The sequence below is a fragment of the Zea mays genome, chromosome 10 (genome assembly GCF_902167145.1).
Source record: "Zea mays cultivar B73 chromosome 10, Zm-B73-REFERENCE-NAM-5.0, whole genome shotgun sequence".
NCBI lineage: Eukaryota > Viridiplantae > Streptophyta > Magnoliopsida > Poales > Poaceae > Zea > Zea mays.
Genome location: NC_050105.1, coordinates 80,727,474 through 80,740,297, shown reverse-complemented (window position 1 = coordinate 80,740,297; position 12,824 = coordinate 80,727,474).

Sequence of the window (12,824 nt, the reverse complement as noted above, 5' to 3'; positions counted from 1 at the left end):
CCCTTCAAAAGTTGGTCATACCGACCAAACCTATGTTCTACTATACATTATACCTTGCTGAAAATCATGTTTTATTCTAATCCTTCATTTATTTATGATTCATTATTTGCTGGTCATATTAATTCTGTTCTCACCCTTTTGCTTGCGATGTCTTTTGTAGATGGCTCGACTTAGACACACTGCACGAAAGTCCGTCATCCCCTTCTTACCCTCCCGCCTTGATGAGCGTCCGCTTCGCCGTCCCGTGGCCGGACAGTCCAGCCACTTGGAGAGACTGCACCACCACCTGCATGAGGAGCAGGAACGTCGACGACAGGAGCAGCAGGGCTCTTCCTTCTCGCTCCAACAGGAGATAGAGTCTGTGAGGAGCTGCTCCCCTGTGCTTCCTCTGGAGGCGCCCCCTGCACCACCACTGGGCGCCCCAGCTTCTGGAGTAGCTGCTGGAGGAGACCCAGACGACGGAGGTGGCGACGACAGCTCGAGCCACGACACCGACTTCTCTGCTAACCATGAGCCGGAAGGATGGGTCGCTCGACCCATCACTCGCGACGCTGCTCGCGGGTGTCACTTCCACGATGCGCTCGACACCCTGCTACGTCGGGCACTTAACCGGCGTACTTGGTCCATCGAGTATCGCTGTGTGGTCTACCAGCATAGTCGCGGGGTCTACCCGGACCGCTGGGAGGCGACCTGCTTGGTGCGCCGTCCGGAGAACAGTCTCCAGGGTGCGGAGGCCTGCTCAGAGCACTATTCTATCTCTGAGCGGGACTCAGCTGAGGCAGCCATGCAAGATGCTGCACGGCGTGCGCTTTCGCACTACTGCTCGGTTTTCGGTGGGGTAGCTGACGGCCTTGACCTGAAGTATTACCCCCGCCGTCCATCTGGCAGCACAGGAGGCGTGATTGTCTCACCTGTCGGTGAGGGCAATCCTAGGTTGAGCAGCACAGTCAACCTAACCGCCGTGCTAAACACGAAGCTGGACCATGCACTAGACGAGCTGAGTAGGGCTCGTGCTGAGATCGCCCTGCTGCGGGCTGAGCGCGCGGAACGTCGTCACCTGGATGGTGGTTCCCCCGCTCCCGTCGGGACTCAGCACCCGTACCGCTCACCTCGGCGTGGACCCCAGTCTTATGGCAATCCCGACTGCAAGACCAAGATAAATCTAGAACCATAGATCGTTAGAGTTGGATCTTGTAATTAATACGAAATATATACGTAGAAGCTACAGTCTTAGTGTTAGTCTCGCTCTTAGTTAGTCTTAGTTAGACAGGGTAGTTTGCTATATCCTGTGCATTTATGGTTGTCATGATGAACTATGTTTGGTTTGGATCTTTGTAATGACTGTCACCAGAGTGTGGGTATCCCCTGCATTTTGGTTTACCTATTATGTTAGTGGAGTTAGTTATATAGTTGGGAAACATTTTATTCCACTTTCCTCTTTATCTGAGAAGCTGTGTGGTCTGTGTTGGAGATCAGTGAAGATGCTCATCTGTTCAGTGCTATTGAAGGATTCTATACTCTTTTCTTATGCTGCAAGATTTGCCAGATCAGTTCTGATGTGTGGTTGCATTCTGCAGATGTCAGAGAACAGGCGCAGAGGAGGAAGGCGTGCTCAGCAGGAGCGAGCCGCTCAACAGGATGAGGTGCCCCAGCAGCAGCACCTGCCGCCCCCGCCCCCGATGTCGATCGAGCAGATGTTTCTGATGCAGACTCAGGCAGTTCAAGCCATCGGTCAGACTTTGGCCGCCATTCAGTAGCAGCAGCAGCAACAACAGCAGGCCCCACCTCAGCCTCAGATGCCTCAAATGCCCAGAGACAAGCGTGCTGAATTCATGAGAGGTCATCCACCAACGTTCGCTCACTTTTCTGACCCCATGGATGCTGAAGATTGGCTGCGCACTGTGGAGCGGGAGTTGCATACCGCTCAGTGCGATGACAGGGAGAAAGTCCTGTATGGTCCTCGTCTGTTGAGAGGAGCAGCCCAGTCATGGTGGGAGTCTTACCTCGCCACCCATGCCCACCCTGACGCCATCACCTGGGAAGAGTTCAGAGGTAGCTTCCGTCAGTACCATGTGCCTGCAGGTCTGATGACAGTGAAGAAGGAGGAGTTCCTGGCCCTCAAGCAAGGGCCATTGTCTGTCAGTGAGTACCGGGACAGGTTTCTGCAGTTGTCCCGCTATGCTCCTGAAGATGTCAACACCGATGCCAAGCGACAGTACCGTTTCCTGAGAGGCTTGGTTGACCCTCTGCAGTATCAGCTGATGAATCACACCTTCCCGACATTCCAACACCTGATTGACAGAGCAATTGATAGTCACCTAGAGGGGGGGTGAATACGGCGAAACTGAAATTTACAAATATAAACACAACTACAAGCCGGGTTAGCGTTAGAAATATAAACGAGTCCGCGAGAGAGGGCGCAAAACAAATCGCAAGCAAATAATGAAGTGTGACACGGAGATTTGTTTTACCGAGGTTCGGTTCTTGCAAACCTACTCCCCGTTGAGGAGGCCACAAAGGCCGGGTCTCTTTCAACCCTTCCCTCTCTCAAACGGTCCCTCGGACCGAGTGAGCTTCTCTTCTCAAATCAAAGCTGGGAACAAAACTTCCCCGCAAGGGCCACCACACAATTGGTGCCTCTTGCCTTGATTACAATGGAGTTTTGATCACAAGAACTAGTGAGAAACAAAAGAAGCAATCCAAGCGCAAGAGCTCAAATGAACACGGCAAATCACTCTCACTAGTCACTAGGTTTTTGTGTGGAATTGGAGAGGATTTGATCTCTTTGAGTGTGTCTAGAATTGAATACCTAGCTCTTGTAAGTGGTTGAGAAGTGGAAAACTTGGATGCAATGAATGGTGGGGTGGGTGGGGTATTTATAGCCCCAACCACCAAACTTGACCGTTGGCTGGAGGCGTCTGCACGATGGCGCACCGGACAGTCCGGTGCACACCGGACAGTCCGGTGCCCCTGCCACGTCATCACTGCCGTTGGATTCTAGCCGTTGGAGCTTCTGACTTGTGGGCCCTCCTGGGTGTCCGGTGCACACCGGACATGTACTGTTTGATGTCCGGTGCACCGGCATGGGCGTGCCTGACGTCTGCGCGCGCTGCGCGCGCAATAAATGCACCGCAGGGAGCCGTTGGCGCCGCAGAGAGTCGTTGCTCCGCTGGCACACCGGACAGTCCGGTGCACACCGGACAGTCCGGTGAATTTTAGCGGAGCGGCTGCCGCGCGAACCCGAGGCTGGCGAGTTCCTGAGGCCGACTGCCCTTGGCGCACCGGACACTGTCCGGTGTACACCGGACAGTCCGGTGAATTATAGCCGAGTCGCCTTGGAATTTCCCGAAGGTGGCGAGTTTGAGTCTGAGTCCCCTGGTGCACCGGACAGGTACTGTTCACTGTCCGGTGGCACACCGGACAGTCCGGTGCGCCAGACCAGGGGTGCCTTCGGTTGCCCCTTTGCTCCTTTGTTGAATCCAAAACTTGGTCTTTTTATTGGCTAAGTGTGAACCTTTTACACCTGTATATACTATACACTTGGGCAAACAAGTTAGTCCAAAGATTTGTGTTGGGCAATTCAACCACCAAAATTATATAGGAACTAGGTGTAAGCCTAATTCCCTTTCAATCTCCCCCTTTTTGGTGATTGATGCCAACACAAACCAAAGCAAATATAGAAGTGCATAATTGAACTAGTTTGCATAATGTAAGTGTAAAGGTTGCTTGGAATTGAGCCAATAAAACTACTTACAAGATATGCATGGAATGTTTCTTTCTTATTTAACATTTTGGACCACGTTTGCACCACTTGTTTTGTTTTTGCAAAACCTTTTGTAAATCCATTTCAAAGATCTTTTGCAAATAGTCAAAGGTAAATGAATAAGAGTTTGCAAAAGCATTTTCAAGATTTGAAATTTCCTCCCCCTGTTTCAAATGCTTTTCCTTTGACTAAACAAAACTCCCCCTAAAAGAGATCCACCTCTTAGTGTTCAAGAGGGTTTTGATATACCATTTTTGAAATACTACTTTCTCCCCCTTTTGAACACAATAGGATACCCATTGATAAATACTTTTGGAAAGCACTAAGTTTTTGAAATTGGTGGTGGTGCGGTCCTTTTGCTTTGGGCTCATTTCTCCCCCTTTTTGGCATGAATCGCCAAAAACGGAATCATTAGAGCCCTCGAAGTAATTTCTTCCCCTTTGGACATAAGTAAATGAGTTAAGATTTTACCAAAGATGAAATCCAGTCCTTTTGCTTTTGAGCTTTTACTCTCTCCCCCAAGGATGAAGTCCTTTTCTTTGATGCTCATTTCTCCCCAAGGAATAGAGAGTTGCTCGGAGTGATGGCGAAGCATGAGTTACGGAGTGGAAGCCTTTGTCTTGGCCGAAGACTCCAATTCCCTTTCAATATACCTATGACTTGGTTTGAAATAGACTTGAAAACACATTAGTCATAGCATATAAAAGAGATATGATCAAAGGTATTCAAATGAGCTATGTGCAAGCTAGCAAAAGAAGTTTCTAGAATCAAGAATATTGAGCTCATGCCTAAGTCTGGTAAAAGATTGTTCATCAAGAGGCTTGGTAAAGATATCGGCTAATTGATCTTTAGTGTTAATGTAAGAAATCTCGATATCTCCCTTTTGTTGGTGATCCCTAAGAAAATGATACTGAATGGCTATGTGCTTAGTGCGGCTATGCTCGACGGGATTGTCAGCCATTTTGATTGCACTCTCATTATCACATAGCAAAGGGACTTTGGTTAATTTGTAACCGTAGTCCCGCAGGGTTTGCCTCATCCAAAGCAATTGCGCGCAACAATGTCCTGCGGCTATATACTCGGCTTCGGCGGTGGAAAGAGCGACCGAATTTTGCTTCTTTGAAGCCCAAGACACCAAGGATCTTCCCAAGAACTGGCAAGTCCCCGATGTGCTCTTCCTATTGATTTTGCACCCCGCCCAATCGGCATCCGAATAACCAATCAAATCAAATGTGGATCCCCTAGGATACCAAAGCCCAAACTTAGGAGTATAAGCCAAATATCTCAAGATTCGTTTTACGGCCGTAAGGTGGGATTCCTTAGGGTCGGATTGGAATCTTGCACACATGCAAACGGAAAGCATAATGTCCGGTCGAGATGCACATAAATAAAGCAATGAACCAATCATCGACCGGTATACCTTTTGATCCACGGACTTACCTCCCGTGTCGAGGTCGAGATGCCCATTTGTTCCCATGGGTGTTTTGATGGGCTTGGCATCCTTCATTCCAAACTTGCTTAGGATGTCTTGAGTGTACTTCGTTTGGCTGATGAAGGTGCCCTCTTGGAGTTGCTTCACTTGAAATCCTAGAAAATACTTCAACTCCCCCATCATAGACATCTCAAATTTCTGTGTCATGATCCTACTAAACTCTTCACATGTAGACTCGTTAGTAGATCCAAATATAATATCATCAACATAAATTTGGCATACAAACAAGTCATTTTCAAGAGTTTTAGTAAAGAGTGTAGGATCGGCCTTGCCGACTTTGAAGCCATTAGCAATAAGGAAATCTCTAAGGCATTCATACCATGCTCTTGGGGCTTGCTTGAGCCCATAAAGCGCCTTAGAGAGCCTATAAACATGGTTAGGATACTCACTGTCTTCAAAGCCGGGAGGTTGCTCAACATAGACCTCTTCCTTGATTGGTCCGTTGAGGAAGGCACTTTTCACGTCCATTTGATAGAGCTTAAAGCCATGGTAAGTAGCATAGGCCAATAATATGCGAATTGACTCAAGCCTAGCTACGGGTGCATAGGTTTCACCGAAATCCAAACCTTCGACTTGTGAATACCCTTTGGCCACGAGTCGAGCTTTGTTCCTTGTCACCACACCATGCTCATCTTGCTTGTTGCGGAAGACCCATTTGGTTCCTACAACATTTTGGTTAGGACGTGGAACCAAGTGCCATACCTCATTCCGCGTGAAGTTGTTGAGCTCCTCTTGCATCGCCATCACCCAATCCGAATCTTGGAGAGCTTCCTCTACCCTGTGTGGCTCAATAGAGGAAACAAAAGAGTAATGTTCACAAAAATGAGCAACCCGAGATCGAGTAGTTACCCCCTTATGAATGTCGCCGAGGATGGTGTCGACGGGGTGATCTCGTTGTATTGCTTGGTGGACTCTTGGGTGTGACGGTCTTTGTTCTTGCTCATCCTCCTTTTCTTGATTATTTGCATCTCCCCCTTGATCATTGTCATTATCTTGAGGTGGCTCATTTGATTGATCTTCTTCTTCATCAACTTGAGCCTTTTCCTCATCTTGAGTTAGTGGAGATGCTTGCGTGGAGGAGGATGGTTGATCTTGTGCATGTGGAGGCTCTTCGGATTCCTTAGGACACACATCCCCAATGGACATGTTCCTTAGTGCTATGCATGGAGCCTGTTCTTCACCTATCTCATCAAGATCAACTTGCTCTACTTGAGAGCCGTTAGTTTCATCAAACACAACGTCACATGAGACTTCAACTAGTCCAGTGGACTTGTTAAAGACCCTATATGCCCTTGTGTTTGAGTCATATCCTAGTAAAAAGCCTTCTACAGTCTTAGGAGCAAATTTAGATTTTCGACCTCTTTTAACAAGAATAAAGCATTTGCTACCAAAGACTCTAAAATATGAAATGTTGGGCTTTTTACCGGTTAGGAGTTCATATGATGTCTTCTTGAGGATTCGGTGAAGATATAACCGGTTGATGGCGTAGCAGGCGGTGTTGACCGCCTCGGCCCAAAACCGATCCGAAGTTTTGTACTCATCAAGCATGGTCCTTGCCATGTCCAATAGAGTTCGATTCTTCCTTTCCACTACACCATTTTGTTGAGGGGTGTAGGGAGAAGAGAACTCATGCTTGATTCCCTCTTCCTCAAGAAAGCTTTCAATTTGAGAGTTCTTGAACTCCGTCCCGTTGTCGCTTCTTATCTTCTTGATCCTTAAGCCGAACTCATTTTGAGCCCGTCTTGAGAATCCCTTTAAGGTCTCTTGGGTTTGAGATTTTTCCTGTAAAAAGAATACCCAAGTGAAGCGAGAATAATCATCCACTATTACAAGACAATACTTACTCCCGCCGATGCTTATGTAAGCAATCGGGCCGAATAGATCCATGTGGAGTAGCTCAAGCGGCCTGTCGGTCGTCATGATGTTCTTGTGTGGATGATGGACTCCAACTTGCTTCCCTGCCTGGCATGCGCTACAAATCCTGTCTTTCTCAAAATGAACATTTGTTAATCCCAAAATGTGTTCTCCCTTTAGAAGCTTATGAAGATTCTTCATCCCAACATGGGCTAGTCGGCGGTGCCAGAGCCAACCCATGTTAGTCTTAGCAATTAAGCATGTGTCAAGTTCAGCTCTATCAAAATCTACTAAGTATAGCTGACCCTCTAACACACCCTTAAATGCTATTGAATCATCACTTCTTCTAAAGACAGTGACACCTACATCAGTAAAAAGACAGTTGTAGCCCATTTGACATAATTGGGAAACAGAAAGCAAGTTGTAATCTAAAGAATCAACAAGAAAAACATTGGAAATAGAATGGTCAGGAGATATAGCAATTTTACCAAGTCCTTTGACCAAACCTTGATTTCCATCCCCGAATGTGATAGTTCGTTGGGGATCTTGGTTTTTCTCATATGAGGAGAACATCCTTTTCTCCCCGGTCATGTGGTTTGTGCACCCGCTGTCGAGTATCCAACTTGAGCCCCCGGATGCATAAACCTACAAAACAATTTTAGTTCTTGACTTTAGGTACCCAAACTGTTTTGGGTCCTTTGGCATTAGAAACAAGAACTTTGGGTACCCAAACACAAGTCTTTGACCCCTTGTGCTTGCCCCCAACATATTTGGCAACTACTTTGCCGGATTTGTTTGTAAGCACATAAGAAGCATCAAAAGTTTTAAATGAAATATCATGATCATTTGATGCATTAGGAGTTTTCTTTCTAGGCAATTTAGCACGGGTTGGTTGCCTAGAACTAGATGTCTCACCCTTATACATAAAAGCATGATTAGGGCCAGAGTGAGACTTCCTAGAATGAATTTTCCTAATTTTGCTCTCGGGATAACCGGCAGGGTACAAAATGTAGCCCTCGTTATCCTGAGGCATGGGAGCCTTGCCCTTAACAAAGTTGGACAATCTCTTAGGAGGGGCACTAATTTTGACATTGTCTCCCCTTTGGAAGCCAATGCCATCCTTAATGCCCGGGCGTCTCCCATTATAAAGCATGCTACGAGCAAATTTAAATTTCTCATTCTCTAAGTTGTGCTCGGCAATTTTTGCATCTAGTTTTGCTATATGATCATTTTGTTGTTTAATTAAAGCCATATGATCATGAATAGCATTAATATCAACATCTCTACATCTAGTACAAATAGATACATGCTCAACAATAGATGTAGAGGGTTTGCAAGAATTAAGTTCAACAATCTTAGCATGAAGAATATCATTCTTATCTCTAAGATCGGAAATAGTAGTATTGCAAACATCAAAATCCTTAGCCTTAGCAAGCAATTTTTCATTTTCATTTCTAAGGCTAGCAAGAGAAACATTCAATTCATCAATCTTAGCAAGCAAGTCAACATTATCATTTCTAAGATTGGGAATTGAAACATTACAAACATGTGAATCAACCTTAGCATTTAAAATAGCATTTTCATTTCTAAGGTTGTCAATCATCTCACGACAAGTGCTTAGCTCACTAGATAATTTTTCACATTTCTCAATTTCAAGAGCATAAGCCTTTTTAACCTTAACATGTTTTTTGTTTTCTTTAATTAGACAATCTTCTTGGGAATCCAAAAGGTCATCCTTTTCATGAATAGCACTAACCAATTCATTTAATTTTTCTTTTTGAGCTATGTTAAGGTTGGCAAAAAGGGAACGCAAATTATCTTCCTCATCACTAGCATTGTCATCACTAGAGGATTCATATTTAGTGGAGGATTTAGATTTAACCTTCTTTTTGCCGTCCTTTGCCATGAGGCATTTGTGGCCGACGTTGGGGAAGAGGAGTCCCTTGGTGACGGCGATGTTGGCGGCGTCCTCGTCGTCGGAGGAGTCGCTTGAGCTCTCGTCGGAGTCCCACTCGCGACAAACATGGGCATCGCCGCCCTTCTTCTTGTAATACCTCTTCTTTTCCTTTCGTCTCCCCTTCTTGTCGTCACCTCGGTCACTGTCACTAGATATAGGACATTTAGCAATAAAATGACCGGGCTTACCACACTTGTAGCAAACCTTCTTGGAGCGGGACTTGTAGTCTTTCCCCCTCCTTTGTTTGAGGATTTGGGGGAAGCTCTTGATGACGAGCGCCATTTCCTCATTGTCGAGCTTGGAGGCGTCGATTGGTTGTCGACTTGGTGTAGCCTCCTCCTTCTTCTCCTCCGTTGCCTTGAATGCAACGGGTTGGGCTTCGGATGAGTCGCCAAGCTCGTTGATTTTCCTCGAGCCTTCTATCATGCACTCAAAACTTACAAAATGCCCGATAACTTCCTCGGGGGTCATTTTAGTATATCTAGGATTACCACGAATCAATTGAACTTGAGTGGGATTAAGAAAAATGAGAGATCTTAAAATAACATTTACCACTTCGTGATCGTCCCACTTCTTGCTCCCGAGGTTGCGCACTTGGTTCACCAAAGTCTTGAGCCGGTTGTACATGTGTTGTGGCTCCTCTCCTTTGTGAAGCCGGAACCGACCGAGCTCCCCCTCGATCGTTTCCCGCTTGGTGATCTTGGTGAGCTCGTCTCCCTCATGCGCGGTTTTGAGTACATCCCAAATCTCCTTGGCGCTCTTCAACCCTTGTACTTTGTTATACTCCTCTTTACTTAGAGAGGCGAGGAGTATTGTTGTTGCTTGAGAGTTGAAGTGCTCGATTTGGGCCACCTCATCCTCATCATAGTCCTCATCCCCTACGGATGGTACCTGCGCGCCAAACTCAACAACATCCCATATGCTTTTGTGGAGCGAGGTTAGATGAAATCGCATTAAATCGCTCCACCTAGCGTAATCTTCACCATCAAAAGTTGGTGGTTTGCCTAATGGGATGGAAAGTAAAGGTGTATGTTTGGAAATGCGAGGGTAGCGTAGGGGGATCTTACTATACTTCTTGCGCTCTTGGCGCTTAGAAGTGACGGAGGGCGCATCGGAGTCGGAGGTCGATGTTGATGAAGTGTCGGTCTCGTAGTAGACCACCTTCCTCATCCTCTTGTGCTTGTCGCCTTTCCGATGCGGCTTGTGGGAAGAAGATTTTTCCTTCTTCTCTTTGTGGTGAGAAGAAGATTTCTTCTCCTTCCCTTTGTTGGAGGAGCTCTTCTTCTTCTCCCTCCTTTTGGTGCGGGACTCTTCCGATGAAGTGCTCCCGTGGCTTGTAGTGGGCTTTTCGCCGGTCTCCATCTCCTTCTTGGCGTGATCTCTCGACATCACTTCGAGCGGTTAGGCTCTAATGAAGTACCGGGCTTTGATACCAATTGATAGTCGCCTAGAGGGGGGGGTGAATAGGGCGAAACTGAAATTTACAAATATAAACACAACTACAAGCCGGGTTAGCGTTAGAAATATAAACGAGTCCGCGAGAGAGGGCGCAAAACAAATCGCAAGCAAATAATGAAGTGTGACACGGAGATTTGTTTTACCGAGGTTCGGTTCTTGCAAACCTACTCCCCGTTGAGGAGGCCACAAAGGCCGGGTCTCTTTCAACCCTTCCCTCTCTCAAACGGTCCCTCGGACCGAGTGAGCTTCTCTTCTCAAATCAAAGCTGGGAACAAAACTTCCCCGCAAGGGCCACCACACAATTGGTGCCTCTTGCCTTGATTACAATGGAGTTTTGATCACAAGAACTAGTGAGAAACAAAAGAAGCAATCCAAGCGCAAGAGCTCAAATGAACACGGCAAATCACTCTCACTAGTCACTAGGTTTTTGTGTGGAATTGGAGAGGATTTGATCTCTTTGAGTGTGTCTAGAATTGAATACCTAGCTCTTGTAAGTGGTTGAGAAGTGGAAAACTTGGATGCAATGAATGGTGGGGTGGGTGGGGTATTTATAGCCCCAACCACCAAACTTGACCGTTGGCTGGAGGCGTCTGCACGATGGCGCACCGGACAGTCCGGTGCACACCGGACAGTCCGGTGCCCCTGCCACGTCATCACTGCCGTTGGATTCTAGCCGTTGGAGCTTCTGACTTGTGGGCCCTCCTGGGTGTCCGGTGCACACCGGACATGTACTGTTTGATGTCCGGTGCACCGGCATGGGCGTGCCTGACGTCTGCGCGCGCTGCGCGCGCAATAAATGCACCGCAGGGAGCCGTTGGCGCCGCAGAGAGCCGTTGCTCCGCTGGCACACCGGACAGTCCGGTGCACACCGGACAGTCCGGTGAATTTTAGCGGAGCGGCTGCCGCGCGAACCCGAGGCTGGCGAGTTCCTGAGGCCGACTGCCCTTGGCGCACCGGACACTGTCCGGTGTACACCGGACAGTCCGGTGAATTATAGCCGAGTCGCCTTGGAATTTCCCGAAGGTGGCGAGTTTGAGTCTGAGTCCCCTGGTGCACCGGACAGGTACTGTTCACTGTCCGGTGGCACACCGGACAGTCCGGTGCGCCAGACCAGGGGTGCCTTCGGTTGCCCCTTTGCTCCTTTGTTGAATCCAAAACTTGGTCTTTTTATTGGCTAAGTGTGAACCTTTTACACCTGTATATACTATACACTTGGGCAAACAAGTTAGTCCAAAGATTTGTGTTGGGCAATTCAACCACCAAAATTATATAGGAACTAGGTGTAAGCCTAATTCCCTTTCAGCAATCATGACAGAAAGGAAGCGTAAGGAGATGGAGGATCGTAAGCGCAAGATCAGTGGACCCCAGCCTGGAAGCAGCAATCGTCCTCGTTTCTCAGGCAATCAATCTCAGCAGTTCAGGCAGAACCAGCGTCCACCTCAGCAGCAGCAGCAATTCCAAAGGCAGTATCCTCAGCACCAGTATCAGAACCGTCAGAGCAATCAGTCAGGAGGTCAGTTTTAGAGGCAGAATCAGCAGGCACCTCGTCTTCCTGCCCCAGCAGCCCAGCAGAACAGCCAGGCAGCACCAGCTCAGGTTGGAAACAGAGCATGTTTCCACTGTGGAGAGCAAGGCCACTGGGTGATGCAATGTCCGAAGAAGGCAGCCCAGCAGCAATCAGGCCCTAATGCCCCAACAAAGCAGAATGTGCCTCAGCCTGGATCAGGCAACCGCTCTCAGCCGCGCTATAATCATGGAAGACTGAACCACTTGGAGGCTGAAGCAGTTCAGGAGACCCCCCGCATGATAGTAGGTATGTTCCCAGTCGACTCCCATATTGCAGAAGTGTTATTTGATACTGGAGCAATGCATTCTTTCATTACTGCATCATGGGTAGAAGCACATAATCTTCCAATTACTACCATGTCAACCCCCATTCAAATCGACTCAGCCGGTGGTAGAATTCGAGCCGATAGCATTTGTTTGAATATAAGTGTGGAAATAAGGGGGATAGCGTTTCCCGTCAACCTTATAGTAATGGGTACTCAAGGAATAGATGTCATCCTAGGGATGAATTGGCTAGATAAGTACCAGGCAGTTATCAGTTGTGATAAAAGGACCATCAAGTTGGTGTCCCCACTAGGAGAGGAAGTGGTGACCGAGTTAGTCCCGCCTGAGCCAAAGAAAGGAAGTTGTTATCAGATAGCTGTTGATAGCAGTGAAGCAGACCCAATTGAGAGTATCAAGGTTGTGTCCGAGTTCCCAGATGTGTTTCCAAAGGACTTACCGGGTATGCCACC